Source organism: Coloeus monedula (genome assembly GCF_965178545.1).
Source record: "Coloeus monedula genome assembly, chromosome: 1".
NCBI classification, from domain to species: Eukaryota; Metazoa; Chordata; class Aves; order Passeriformes; family Corvidae; genus Coloeus; species Coloeus monedula.
This window is the reverse complement of record NC_138781.1, coordinates 72,557,895-72,573,434: the sequence shown is the minus strand read 5'-3', so window position 1 is coordinate 72,573,434 and position 15,540 is coordinate 72,557,895.

Sequence of the window (15,540 nt, the reverse complement as noted above, 5' to 3'; positions counted from 1 at the left end):
TCAAGCTGATTGAGCACTGACACAGGTTGCCTAGAGAGGCTGTGGAGTCTCCATCCTGGCACTTGAACTTCTGAACAGGGTCCTGGGTAGACAGCTCATGGTGGTCCAGCTTGAGCAGGGATGGGTGGGACCAGGTGATTGCCAGAGGTATCTTCCAACTTCTGTCATGCTGTGAAAAAAAACCAAGTGCCAACTTGCATTCATTTTCCAACTCTCCAGTCATCACCACAAACTTCCTCTCTGGCTTGGACTGCAGGGTCATCAAGGTCATCAAGCTCTGCAACACTGCAGGCTTTAGTCTTTAAGAATCCAACTTCTGCTGGATGATACCAAATCACCCAGAAGAGGCATAAGTACACATGGGAGTGAGGTCAGCTCATTTCAGGTAAAACAGGGATCATCTTTTACCCTGCCTTGAAAAAGCATAAGGAAAACTTACTAAAGCAAAGAAAAAGAAATTTATTTCTTCTAGGATAAACAGGACTGCAATACTTAACCAAAACAAATCCATGCCTTACACCTGAAACATTGCTTTGGCCTCAGCAACTCCTTGAAATTTTGCATTTTCTTCCAAATCCTGCATCAATCAACAAAGCTGAACAGTTACCCAGCCATGGCAGTCATGCTGAAGCAGAACCACATGGACCACCCAAGCGGAAGCAGGTAGCTGAGCCTTTAGGGCCACTGTAACACATCTGTGCCATTTCATCTGGGTATAACTTACTAATCGCCCACTGTAGAGCAACTGTGCAACTCTGCAGGGTGAGAAGTCAACTCATAATGCTCTAATAAACCAGTATTTCCTCCATGCTGCTTTCCAAGACTCATAACCCTCTCCAGCAAAATATTCTGACTGCCAGACAAAACTATACCTTTTGTCTCAGTAGGAAAAGGCACTTGCTGAAGCCACCCTCAAAGTCACGTGTTGAGTAAACTGGCTGCTGACAGCAGCAACTTCTGTGAAATAAGATTCTGTTCCTTACAAACAAAGTTTTTGGAATTCACTGAGCTTGTCAAGTTGGGCTGAGATGTTTTACCAAACAGTATTACTAAAAAAAACCAAAACAAACCTAAAACCATCTGCTATGCCAGCAATAACCAAAACCAATACTTCTAAAGAAATCATGCTTGCACTATGTGAAGTAAAAATGAGAAAATAATATAATTTTCTTTCCGTGTTCAAATGTTAAAAGAGGTAATGTCCCCATATTTCTTTCCTTCTCTCCACTGTACACATACCCCCACCTCTCCTGCCTTTATGCTCAGAAAGATTGGTGGGAATTTAAGCTGGAAACTTGATAAACCCAGAACTTACATGCTGGAAGCATTGTTCTGGATGCTAAATAACAGTTAACAAAATTAAAACAGTGCAAAGCTGGCAGTTCTTAAACTGAATGACCCCTTGAATCAAGGGGATCAAAATAAGAAGACAAAGGGAAGTCACCATGGCCACTGGAAGTTTTTCTGCTTGGTTCTTGGTAGGCTTCTCAGGACCAATCATGTCAAAATAAGACTCTGCAATTTTAACCTTGTTATCTCAGAAGCTGGGCTGTAACACCCACAAAATGATTTCTGAAGACAGTGTTACGCCGTATCTAAGAATAATTGAAGTCACACTTTCATTTGTTAATGTTTCTGAAGGAATTACATGTTGGCAGAAAATTGCATTCTGGATGGAGATGAAACAAGTCCATACATCCAAGGGAAGAGAAAGAAAAAGGTCAGGTCTCAACACCAATTTTCTTGAAGAAAAGTAAGTCACACCAGCCAGTCTGATGGAGGAAACAGGGGCAACAATTCCATAATCTTTTGAACATTTTGGATAATCTCTTTCAGCTCTTAAGAACAGGTTTAGTTTGCCCTGGAATCATAAACCTTTGAAGTAATTGATATTTAGTCCATGATGCAGCAGAATTGGTTCCAATGGCTTCAACAGAAGATCTTTGCAAATTGTTAATCCTAATGAAGCAAAGTAGGAAATTTGGAAATCTCTCACAACTCACTTTCAGAACAAACTCTTAAAAAATAATTCAGATGCCTGATCATTCTGAAAGGTCCTGGCACAAGAAGATAGGCTACTGCATTTAATACAGTTCAGGTTCCCCTACAGTGGATATTCCCATGGTCACACCAACCATTCAGATGAAGGCAAATGCAGTTTTTCACATTCACTCAATTTTACATTCTGCTACAGGTTTAGACGTCATAGCTCAGCAAACAAATTCTTCACAGACATTAAACAGTTTAAACATAATTGGTTGTTGCTGTGACCCATCCCACTGCGGGGCTGGGGCTGCGTGATGCCAATCAATCCCAGCCCATCCCCTGGATCGAGTTTCCCGAAGAGGCAGACTCAGAGGTCGAGGGGCGGCTCAGAAGCCTAAACCCACCCCCTGGGCGGTGCTCAGGTCCAAGCCGCCTCCCCCGGCCCGGGAAAATTCCCGGTTACTCGGTTGTTCACTGGTTCTCTAAGTCCCGCCTCTCGGTTTCCCCCTGTGGCTCTTGTTAAATTGTATCCTTCCCCTGGCTTGTAACTCATTGGTTGTTTTCCCCTTTCACCGCGGTTTTCAAATTCTCTATAAAACTGAGGACAGGCCTCGGGGGAGCATCCCATTGCATTCCATCCCTTCTGAGCTTGTTCGGATTGCGAAACTTCTAACAATAAACCTGTTAGAAGCCAGACCAGAACAGCCTCTCTCCTCCTTTGTCTCCGAGCTAACGTGAGCCGATCCCATCGGCTCCTGCCATGTTCCCTCTACAAAGAAGCCAGCGAGCTAGCCCAGCCAGCAGCTCTTTTCCTGATGCCAAAGTCGCTTCAGCGACGCACAGAAGAACGCAGCTGGACTCTCTCTGACCTGGGGCTCACCAGAGCTCGTGCCTCGAGCAGAAGAATTGCGTTAATGGGTTGAAAACTTAGTTTTCAATGAGGAAAAGAAAGAGCAGTAAGTGCACAAGAATGATATTAATGAGGTACCTCAAAACCTGAAAATAAGTGAGGAGTTTCTGGAAATCTGTGGTTAGCCTACATTTAAAATGCCATTCAGCTCCCTCACTGCACTTCCTAACAGCAGGACAGGTCCACCCAATGCTCACATGGTAAGTTAATGGTTTGGGAGCAAAACTCACTGAACAAGAGATGTGGCACATCTCCTTTTGGACAGTCCTTGACACACAGGCATTAAAACTACAGTTTTGCCACTGAGCTGGACCGGAGAGAATGGCCTGAAGCTGTGTCAGGGGAGGTTTAGGTTGGATATCAGAAAAAGGTCCTTCACCCAGAGGGTGTTTGGGCACTGGAACAGGCTCCCCAGGGCAGCGGTCACAGCACCAAGCCTGACAGAGTTCAAGAAGTGTTTGGACAATGCTCTCAGGCACAGGGGTCACTCTTGGATGGTCCTATGCAGGGCCAGGAGTTGGATTTCGTGATCCTTTAGGTCCCTTCCATCTCAGGATATTCTGTGTTTCTATGATTCTAAGCAATACAGCAGTCTGTAGTGCTAATGTATATAAAATAATTAAACAAATAAGTCATATAAAAATTGTCCAGAGGTTCCTGAAAGGGATTGATTGGCTGAAAATAAGAGACTTCAGAAATCCTCAGCAGAGTTTTGTATCCCAAGAAGTTGGTTTGAACGTGGGAAGTTCCTTCATGGACAGTATCTGACCAGAACTACAAAATAACCTGACACACCATCATTATTTCCCCATCTCTGATGTTCCTAGAGCCCCTGTGAGTTCATCCTGATGAAGAAGAGCAGCTGTAACCTGAGAAGAGCTGCAGCCCCAACAGCGAGGGCCCAGAGGCGCGTTATCTCTGAGGCACAGCCACCCAGCAGCACAAGGCACAACTGAGATAAGCACTGGATTTTCCCTCTCAGGCCCCCACCTCAAACTGAAACCACTGGCATGGACGAAGGAGAATCAGAGCATCCCACCCCAAAACCACATGTAACGCAGGAAAGAGGCACGGCTCCTCCACAGGGATGACAGCCGTGATTAAGGATCTTCTACATCCCTTGCTCCTATCGTGCACAGCAGGAGCTCTGAGGAGCTGCGAAGGGCCCGTGCCTGGACTGCTGCCACACTTGACCCTGCAAATCACTGATGATAAAAGAGCAGAGTGCAGCCCTGCTCAGGTTACAGACTTGCCCCATTTCCCCACCAGATCAAGGTACTATCAACACCCCACAGGCTTGGTCCCAGCTCACACCAGCAACGAAAAACTGCACCTTCCAGTGTGCTCTGCCTGATAACTAAAGCCATCCACACCTACATCCTAGACTTGGAAAGGAGTTATCCAGGACCCTGACAAAAGAAGTGGCTTGTTCCTTCTGGGAGACTGTAGGGCCAGAGGCAAGAGTGCAGTAAATGCTGCCCTACCCCAGGCACCCTCAGACCATGGCACTTGCAGCCCAAAGGCTGCTGGGTGGCCAACATCTGCTGCCAACTCTTTCTCTTGTTTTGTGGAGGGGCATCAAAATACCTTGGAAGCATTCACTGACCAACTGCCACAGAAACAGTGTGGTCATAAATGAGGAATGATGCAAATGCCAAAGCCTCTCTGCCTTTGAATTCAAAATATATTTAGAAATTCTGTTTTGAATGATAAAATTTAAAAACCCAGAGCACTGTGGGTCTCCTAGCAGCAAGACCTTGCTTTGTAGGTTGGGGATTTGATCCTGCAGAGTGACACTGTGGCTCATTGCTGCCTCTGATAGGATTACATTTATCAGGGAGCTGGAGAGCCTCTGCGACTCTGTGTCTCCGTGGGAACCCCTAAGGGGAAAATTGGGGTCTCCTCAGAACTGACAAGAAAATTTAAGACTTCCTTGAAGAAGAAAAGAAGCAAGGCAGAAGAAATCTGAGGGAAGAAGTGGAACTATTCCTAACAATCATGATAATTGCAGTTTTGTAAGTTAGGCTGGCTGGGTGCCCAGAATGGGTAAAAAAGACTCAAACCAGTTTAACTGACAGGCATATAACCATTTGCACAAAGCAGCAAATTTGCAGCTTTTTTATAACCCCTTGCAGCAAAGCAAAATGACCTCCAACTTCGCAAAAATCTTAGTTATGGATTTTCCCTCATACCTGCTTTTTTTAATTTGAGCAAATTAATGAACCTAGGCTTTAAGACAGTAGTAAAATTTGATATTTCTGACAGTAACCATGAGATTTAGACACATAACTGTCAGTGAAAACAAACAGGAAATAAATCTTGCTTAAATTTTTAAAATCCCTTATTTAATATATGTTTATGATACATAACAAGCCAACTACACACACACAATGCATAACATTCAGTAGTCAAACGTATATTCTGCATGGAAAACTTACCTAATAAGTTTACAGGGTTTTGCCCATTGTAAGAATTTTAGCCACATTTTTGTCTCTAATCTTTTTTTTAAAGGTTTCACTGACAAGCCACCCAATTACCTTTGTATCATGACAATTTTACTCTCAGTTTCATCCCTCGGCCACAATGTCCTACAATTGCAGCAGGACAATTTCTGAATTCAACACTTGTGAAAATAAGAAATGTTCACAAAACTGCAGACCAGGGCCTCCTGGCACAGCTTCAGAAGCTTCACTTTAAAGGTTCTTGGTGTAAGATTATATATGATGGGGAAACTTTTACAAGGGATCCTGGGAATTCTAGAGGCACCCTCCTTGACATCCTCTGTGGTAAACCAAAACCTTAAGTGTTTTTAAACAGAAGGTGGAACAGTGGAATTCTTTTGGACTGTTGTTTGGTCTGCACAGGCTTTTCCTGCCTAGGAAGAGTTAATCCACACAGTAGTTTTCTTTCTGTAGCAGGAACTACACATCCCCTGATTGAATCATACAAAATATAGAATTGTAAGAAATGGTGTCCCTGAGGTTTACTGAGGGAAGAGGCAGGAGCCACATGAAACAGGAGCCCTGTCAGGCTGGGCACTATATTCTTCCTCATCTTTTGGATCAGTACAGTATCTGCCCATGTATTTAACACCCCTCATTCCTCTCTGCTGTGCTCCCTTTATCCAACTACCCTTGAAGCAGAACTTCACCAACACTCAGAGCAGCTTTTGACAAGGACATGTAAACCCTTTCCCAGCTGAAGAGCCCAGCAATATCTGGAAAAGGAACACAGGTGCTGGAGGAAGCCTGGTGCTTTTCCAGTTTGACCTACCCAGAGATGCTACTATACAACATCAGAGAAACTCCGACGCTTAGGCTCTAAATTTCCCATTCACCCTGACACAAAGTAAGCCTTGACCACTGTTGGCTACAATCTGCCCACAATTATATTTACTACCTAATTTTAATAAGTTTATCTTTCCTAATGATCATTTTGTATCAGGAGAGAATAAGCAGTCCCTCAGAATCCAGTTCCTTTTTCCTTGGGCCTTTGTAATATACTGGTTTCTCAGCCCTTGATGCCAGCTCCCCACATGCTCAGAATGACATAAATCACAAATTTATCTAATCAGCCTCTTTTCTAGCAAAAAGAAAGCCCATTTCTCTCCTAGCATTATGTCAGTATTCATCTTTGAAGTCCCCTGGAGCTGCATCCGATTCACACCAGAATGACTGGAGCACAATCTTTTGGTTGCCTTTATTCAAATCCTTTATTCTGTTTTGCTGTTATCCATCTTTCCCACAAACCCAACTGGACTCCTGCTAGCACAATGCACAGTACCCTGGCTCAAGACTCACTGTTTATGCTGCTCTGGACACGTCTCTTTCCCTGCCCCCCCAGCATCTCCGTGCTTTATTTATTCTGCTGACTTGTGCCAGATGCTGAAGTCATGGTCTGAGTTTCCAGTTAACTCATATCCCTAGCTCTTTTTCCTGTTCTTACTGTCTTCCCTCAGAAACACTATCAGGTTTGAATAGCTCAGTCTTTTTCATACCTGCCATATATTTACGTAATGGACAACTGTGGTTTATTTTCCTTTGCCCCCTTCTCATGAAAAACCTGTCAGCTCACAATGCTCCATCCTTGTGTATTTGCATATCACCTGGGGTAATCTGGACCTCACAGTGACATGGGGGTTAAGAAATATGAAGCTTATTTTGGCTCTGTTGTGATTCTGAATCCTAGCAGCCAACTTGCCTCTTTCAAAATGTCATTTTTCAACAAAACCCACAGGCTTTTAGACTCTAATTCATCCCAAAAATACATGCAGATGAACAGGCTCCAGCCAGCTCTCACTTGCCATGAAGCCAACATGCTAATAGAGCTTCATCTTTGCTTTCAAAAACCTCATGACAGGGTAATTAACTTAATAGTCCAGACTTCTCTTGGGTCAGTTTCAATTCCCTTCCCAAAAAACTTGCCCAGGCTCTTGACAGTATCTTGAAACTGGTTTTCACTGTCTCACACTCTTACTGCTCTTGACAGTCTGTTTCAGGATTTTCCCATGTCCCAGCCTTTTCCTTCACCAAGGCAAGCCAGACACTACTGGGAAAAAAGAAAAACAAGGAGTGATGGATCTGCTCAGTAATTCCCCAATACCTCCAGAACCCAGTAAAGAGGGCATTATCCTGCTGGCAGCAACACCCTTAGAACAGCTACAGGGACACAACTCAACAGGCTGCTTGTCCAACTGCAGCACCATGGGGCAAGGACAACATTTCTGATCATTCTTTAAAAAGGCCAATCAAGTTTAAAAGCATTGGCTTGGGTGAAACAGTCTGCAGTGCATTTCCTTCTTCTCCAGCCTCCCTTTTCTAGTAACAGCAAAATCTTTTGTGCAGCTTTGCTACTCTTCTCCGTGACTTTTCTTTTTAAAGGAAGCACTGGAAGGCAATGATTGTTTCTACACTTGAGTACAGCACTTGACATGATGCCACCAGCAGGCTATAGCATTTCATGTTCAGTATGAGAACTGGTTAGAAATTGGGCAAAATGCTCCGAAGTTGCACCATTTGCCTCTAAATGTCCTACTACCTGTAGTGAATCCTTCACTGAAAACATCTGGAAAGTTCATGCACCAAGGGTCTAGACAGCAGGAATAAAGTTTTATACCCTCTGCAATAAAACTGACTGTAGTAATTTCAAATTACAGGCACAGGGAATAATCTGTGGAGGTCAAAAAACAAAACAAAACAAAAAAGGCAAACTGAAGATGAGTGAAGTCAAGAGAAAGTGAAGTCCACAAGAAGCTGTGACTTATTTCTACTTCTAAATGGAAACAGGATTCTTTGAAAAATTTGATTCCAGGAAAATATGCCCTGACTCAGGGTCACACAGAAGAACTCAGAGCTGCTGAGAGGTCTCAGCTCTAGGGGCCACTGTCACCAGATGATGTCACCCACAGCAGTACTTACTTATAAGCCTGCATGCTTGCAGGGGGATTAACAAAAGCATTTAAATGCATTTCATGGGCAATTATCAAGAGGCTTTTTTCTTCCCATAGTTGTACAAGGGCAAGAATCCAAACGAGTTTGTGCAACACCGATCAGCTTCTTGATTTTTTTGCACAGATTCTGGTATTTGTAGATTTTCTCTTAGAACGGGGCAGTACCTCATCTCATTTGATTGTGAATAGAATAAACTTAAACATGCTCAGAGGTATTTGGCATCATAATCTATTTGTTCATTAGGAGGAAAAAAACCCAGGTTCTTACCAAATTCAGGACACTGTGGAAGAACCTGGGAGCTCTTTATGCACACTGCAATCAACCATCTAAACATTCTGTTCTCTTGTGTCCATGAGACTTCCAGATTGTTTGGAGATGAGTTTGGAGAGAAACACATCAGAGTCTCACCTTATGTCTGGAAAATACTGTGTATCTTTCTAGACTATTATCTAAAAGATTCAAGGCAAAATTTTTCACGTTTAGTCTATGTCCAAGACCAATTTCTAAATTAATTTTCTTCTTTACCCTTTCAGACTTGTTTTGCTGAAATTGAATTCAGAGGTAAAAAGGGGGCCAACCACAACCCTTTTAGAGTAGTAGCTGTATGAGCTGGCACACCTTAAGAACCCGAAGTGCTTCTATCATGTCCTCACAAGTTACAGGGACAAGCATCTATGGCATTTTGGACAAAGTCTGGTTCATGAAGCCATTTCTGTGTTTTTGAAAAAGCTTCAGCCAAACATCCATCCTATGTTACCGCTGCAGTTGTCAACCTTTAGAAACAGATGTCAGTGAATCCAGGAGGACTTGAACTTCCTGAACCAACTCACCAACGAATACTGGAGTAAGACAAGAAAGAGCTGTTCCAGATTATGAAGCACCAAAGCAGCCCTGGGCCTACCTTCTGACAGTCATGTAAAAGACATTTTCTTCACAGCTCACCCTCCTGCAGGTCCTCAGTATGTAATTAATTTGATCAAGCCATGCATTAGAGAAGAAGCAGAGAGAACAGCATCTGGATCTAAAAACATCTCATGTTCAGTTGAAACTTTGCAGCACCTCCACTCTGAGCCCCCAGACAGGAAAAGTCAGCATAGATTGTCATTCTCAAAAGAAACAAATCCATAGAATAAAAATTGGCTTTTCCACCCGGTCTACCAACACCAATGAAGAGTTTTGCCTAGGGCTTGTGTGCTTTCTTACATGGAAGTGTCATGGCTATGCTCCAAGCTCCCACTTCCATAGGAGCTATACGAGGGGTTCCCACGGTCAGCAATACCTTGGGGACTTGAAAGAAAGCTACAGGAATTCTTCATTATTTAAAAAAGCACTCACTTCTCTTCAAGGGAAGGCAGAAAGGAGAGAGGTTCCCATGCAAAGTAACAGGGCTGAGGTTGGGCTGGAAGCCCTTTTGGAGCCACATGTTATATCGCTTCCTGAAAACGTGTTCAATTCCTGCTGAATCTTGTCCCTCTAAATCTTCATTGCAAGGCACGGAGCTCTGATTCCACTCTAATTTAATGAGAGGCTTAATGTCTAAACGTTTTGAGTGTTGCTTGGGGAATAGCAAAGAAAGTCTGGCAGCAAGAATTACAGAAAAATGAAAGAAAAAAAAAAGTCTCTGACCCTTTGAGTAATCAGGGAACCAAAAAAGCATCCTACTGATTCTGCAAAGTTTAAGGGACTTCTATCAAGAGGGATCAAAACTTGGCTCCTAAACCTCATGTATAATCCCCAAAATAAAGGTCTGGCTGCTTACCACTAAAAGTATCAATTTTTGCCTAGATCACATAGAACTGACATGCTTATAACGGGAGCCATAACTAAGAGTGTTTCAGCAAAACAATGCATGGGAATTTAGCCATGTCTCTGGTCGACTGAAAGCAAAGTCCTACAGCTAAAAACCCCAGCCTTCGTCTCAGGGAGAACAGAACAATGAATCTTGCTGCAGAGTGACATGTTCCAGGCAATTACAAGAGCTGCAGACCTCAAAGCCACACTCTGAGCATGACTGGAACATAAATAGATTAGCAACTTCCAAGGGCTGCTCTTCCTCCTGATTCACAAAGCATGTTCCCACTTCACTTTTGATGCCCTTAACGATACACAACCATTCTTTTAATCAGAAAAGCCATTTCACATTCTTATAAATATCCCAAATGCTTCATGTTACCCTCAGTTAGCCTTCATGCCCCCGTTCTCTGCACTGCTGCTAACTAAATGGAGCCATGTTTTTACAGTCTTGCCTTGAGCAGAGTAAACCCCATCCCACTTCCTTCACTTACATCACCCTCCAGGCAGGTAGGGGAAAGATAGGACTTGTTTTGCCCTGAAGCCCTGGCCAAAACCACCCTGCTCTGATTAGCAGTCTTCAGAGGAAAATGGATGTGGCAATCACCAATTCCAGGTTCTGAGGTAAAATCTGTGAACACTAAATAGTAACCTGCGGCTCTCAGAGTGCTTTGCAAAGCAAGTAGCTTCTCTGAGGCTGTTGCATTGAATGGGAAAGTCTCAGAGCAGGACAGAACAGCCGAGCTATTTGTAGAAGGTCACCCAGCAATTGGTTACCAGGGCTACAAGTAAAACCCAGATGTCTCTATCACAGCTCTTCCGGCACCCTTCTCTATCTCAAACTGTTCTCACGTCCTGTCCCACTCCCCCCCCCTCCCCCAAAAACCACGACCGAAAAACCCCCATCAATTTTCCACTTCCACCACTGCAGGCTGCAGTGGAATCCCAAAGAGCACTGTAGTCCTCACACTGTCTCCCAGCTAGTGTAGGTAGCTCACTACTCAGCACATCCACTTTTCTGCACTTCTGTTCTGAGCGAAAGAGCAAATGCACTTTGTGGGGCTGGGTATGCAGCCTGAAGGCTGTCAATGCTATTGGGGAATTAATTGCCTACAAATAAGCACTACAATGGTCTGCTTTTTTAAAGTCTTCAAAACTCTGTAGGGACTGCTGCTTTTTACAGATATAATCTGAGGCTGCTTATATAACTTTAAAGAATTAGTTCATGGAACTTGCAAATGCATATCCTGAATTGCTAAATGCCATCTATTCCTACTGACCTTTAAGATCAGTGCAGGCACAGAGGTTCCATGAGTCTCAGACTGTGATTCTACAGTATTTAACATGAGAGATGCAAGTCATGCCATCCTGTACAGCAGCACAGACATCAGTGACACCAGGAACACACCACCACCTTCCTGTCAAATCAGTCACAAGTACATGATATGGCATTTAAGCCAATTATACCAAACGATCATGAAGCTCAAAAATATGTGAGCACATTTAAATAACTTTATGGGGCTACACATCTTGTTCTGACACCAGGAGAGCTAAAGATGGATTTAAGTATCTGACCAAAAAGCAGGCACAAGGACCAGTGTATCACTGCTGGGTTTTGCATCAGCTCTGCAAGAGCTGACCACTTAAATTCTTCATTCCCTTCAATAACAAAGAAGAAAACTCTCTTCATAAATAGTAAGTGGTGTTGTCCAAATGACAGAGTAGTGCCGAGTTCATAAAGAATTTTGTTCCATGCCAAACTACAAAGCCTTTTGAAAATTGCTGTGGAATAGCACTAGCTTCCTGTAGAGTCTCAAGAGAAAGCCTTTTAAAAAATGCATACTCCTTCTGGCAGCACTGAATAGGGCTAAAATCTTCAACAGTGACAAAATTATAAATAATTGTCTTCATGATAAATCAATAAATGCACTGTTATTCAACAGTAACCATGCAATAAAATTTAGTCCCTTTGCATCCTCTGAAACCCTACTGATACATGATGCAGAAAGGCTTTTGGGATCCACAGAACCCGGACATCTGCGTTAGGCATTATCAGCAATAACATTAATAACAATGTTTATCTATATTTTACAGTGGGGTGGGGAGAGTGCTGAAGAGCCTATACCATTGCTTAGGACATTCTTCAATTACTCAAGTCAAACACATCCATATTCTAATAACAAGATTGTCCTAAGAAAGCCAACTAAGAGAAATTTTCCTTAGCAAAGGCACCCTGCACATTGCTTTCTGGAAAGCTGAAAATTGCTCAAGTCACTTTAGCTCCCCCTTTTTGCTCCTGTATACAGCTGCATTAAAATAAGTATTGCTCAGTAGTGCTCGAAGCTACTTCCAAGGGTGAAACAGAGGCCACTGCTTTATAAGAAGTTGCCTTTGTTTATAGTAGATATTACTGAAGTTCTTGCTACTATTCAGAAGGTGGTGGTTATTTAATAGCCCACTAATTGAATTAGTCTCCAGTTTTGGTCTTCAAGCTCCACTCCGTGAATAAAAATGATAAACAGTTCAAGCATGTTCCAGTATAGCTGCCATACTAAGACAGAGTCAGTTGCATGCATTAATCTTTAATTAACAGCATCAGAGGAACTATAATCTAGTAGCTAGAGTACTGGACTAGCTACAAAAAGCCTTCATTCTAATCCCAGATGAGCCACTGAGAGGGGGAAGAGAAACACCCGTCTAAGCTGTCCTTTTCCTTTCTATCTTTTGTTTGCCTTACCATTTCTTTTTGTAGTAGTAGCTGTAGCAGGGGCAAGTCCCTGCATGAGCAAAACTCCACCATGGTTCTGCAGTGTTGGTTGAGCAGCCCAGCTGCTAATTGCAATTAACAGCAACGTCAACAGAATCCGACCTATCTCAAGACAGTTTTAAATTTTTGGCATTTCTATAACACTCTATAACTTCTCTATAAACCAAAAAGAGGCAGCCTGTAGCAAGGAATAATTAAATCACACAAATTACTTCCAACAAGAACATTATGGCCCATCTTTGTGAAACCTTCCTTACTCCCATAATTGCTATGCAAACCCCAGGCTGATGATGCATGAACTTGCCTTTATTTCCAGTCATCCAAGTTTACATAGCCTCTCCAAAATGGATATTTCCCAGTAAACGACAGCACGATGCAGCCAGAATGGGGTTTATAATTCTCTTTCATTAAGCTCTGTCACCTCCCTTTAATGAGCACAGGTTCCTGCCTTTCCTGCATTCCCTAAACCTGTGCCAAATCTCACTGTTTTCCCTCTGCAATCACAGAAGCTCTGCAATCTGAGAAAGAAATTTCTTTTTCACTTCCTTATCTCTAACTTTTCTCAGAGTCCCCTCATGCTAATATTCCCTTCCTCACACAGTGGTACTATCACCACCATTAGTCTCCCACTCTTGCTAATGGGATGCACAACTCTGTGGAATACATAGCTTTATTTCTTCAGACGGGTTTCTGATTCAGGCAGCATTTGCAAACCAAAAAAGCAGATGTGTTCTATTTAGAGAGATTTTGCATAACATATGCTATCCAACTACCTCAACTTCTATCTTCCTTTAACAACATGAAAGTTTCTCCTCTATTTGTTCTACACCCACCAATCTATGAATACACATGAACACTTAGTCAAACTTAGGGTACCTGGAAAAGGACGTGGTCTTTGTGGCCCATTCCCAGAGGGTTCTGCTACACCACCCCCTCCCCCCCCCCCCCCCCCGTAACGTCTCAACAACATTCCCTCTCCATCCACCAGCAGAGAGGCAGGACTGCACAGCTCAGTAGAAAGGCAGAGGTTAAACCAGAGCAATTCCCTAGCTCTCAAGGAGTGACTTTTCACTGTCTGTCGGCATTCCAGGACAACAAAACCTCTACTTCTCACACAACCAGCTTGCCTCAGGCTTGTCTCTGCATTCAGATATTTGGCTCTCCTTCCCCATACTAGATAAAACACTCCCCAGAGGCAAAATTTTTTAGTAAGCACTTAGTCGCCTTTGATCTCAGAAGCAGCTGGTACACAGCTGCTCCCCATTACTTTTGCAGCTCTCAGGAACCTTTTGCATTTTCCTGTCCTCCCTCACAGGCAGGCACAAAGGGCAAGAACATCACCGGCAATTATCTTTCATTCTCAGGCAAGAACTTTTATCTCTGTCTCACGTGCCCTGCCCAATTCTTCCTTGAACTGCTGCCCTCCTGGCTCAGCCTCAGATCTTCCTTCCTAACGGGATCCCCAAACGTGTGAGCAATGCTTTCCCATCTCTCTTCTCAGCAAGGGTCTCCTGCATGCTTGGGAGTCTCCTGGGGAGATACAGTACTCTGTGACTGTACAGATGGTAAAGAACAGGCTGCTGTACCTCATCCCAGGAAAAAAAAAAATTCCCTCGCGTTCAGTTTTTTGCAGGAGGTAAGATAGGATAGGAGTAAATTCCACCCCAGGTTTTTCTCTGCAACTACAGAATCCAGCAAGCACAGGAAAGCCTCTCTCCTTAGAGATGAGTGCACCACCGGACCTTGCTAGGAAGCATGGATCTGGTTAGCACAGTATTGTCTCACAGAGCCTAAGATTAGACTAACTGCAGGGCCTATTAACAGCACGAGGTTTTTCAATTGTACTTTATACAGGTTTAAACAAGAGAAAGCTAGAAACCAACCCAGCATCTCAAATTACAGGATTCAGAGGCGGTATTTTAATCCCTTCCTTACCTGGAAAAGCCATTTGAAGCCACCATCAGCAGACAACTACGGACTGGAGGAAGCAGCACAGTCACTACAACGCTGAGCTTTGAGAAATGCCTGCAGCCCATTGTCTATGTACACAGGAGGCAAAGGTAACTACTGACCAATCTGCTGAGATTTCCCTAGACATACACAAAAAAAGAAAAATTAACCTTAATAGTCACATGCTGAGGAGAACTGAGAGCTAAAATCCTTCTTCTCAGCTTCCCTTCCAGAATGGTCTCACTGAGGCAATCACTATGGACCCTGCAGCACCTACTCCACCAAGGTGCCCAACCTGCTCTTGCAACCAAGTACTCATTAGAAAAATCATTTCACCTGCTCCTCCTGCTGCCACTTTAGAGTCAAGTCCCACAGCTGCTTTTGGAATCACTATGAGAAGCAAACCCACCCATACAAGAGTCTTAATTCTGGGTGGTGTTTTATTCCCCCCAAGCAGTATATATTACACTTGTTTGTATGCCTGCATACACATTGTTGAGGAAAAGATTTTACTACAATCTGATAGAAAGGTGATCACATTCACTGGGCCTACAGTTAGTAGCTCTGAAGCTACAAACTTCAATTTACAAAAAAAAATAGGATTTTTAACTTTGTATTAGAATTTCTGCTACAAGCATAGCTTCCAGGAAAGCTCAAGTAAAAACTCAGCCTTCTGGTCAAGAGGA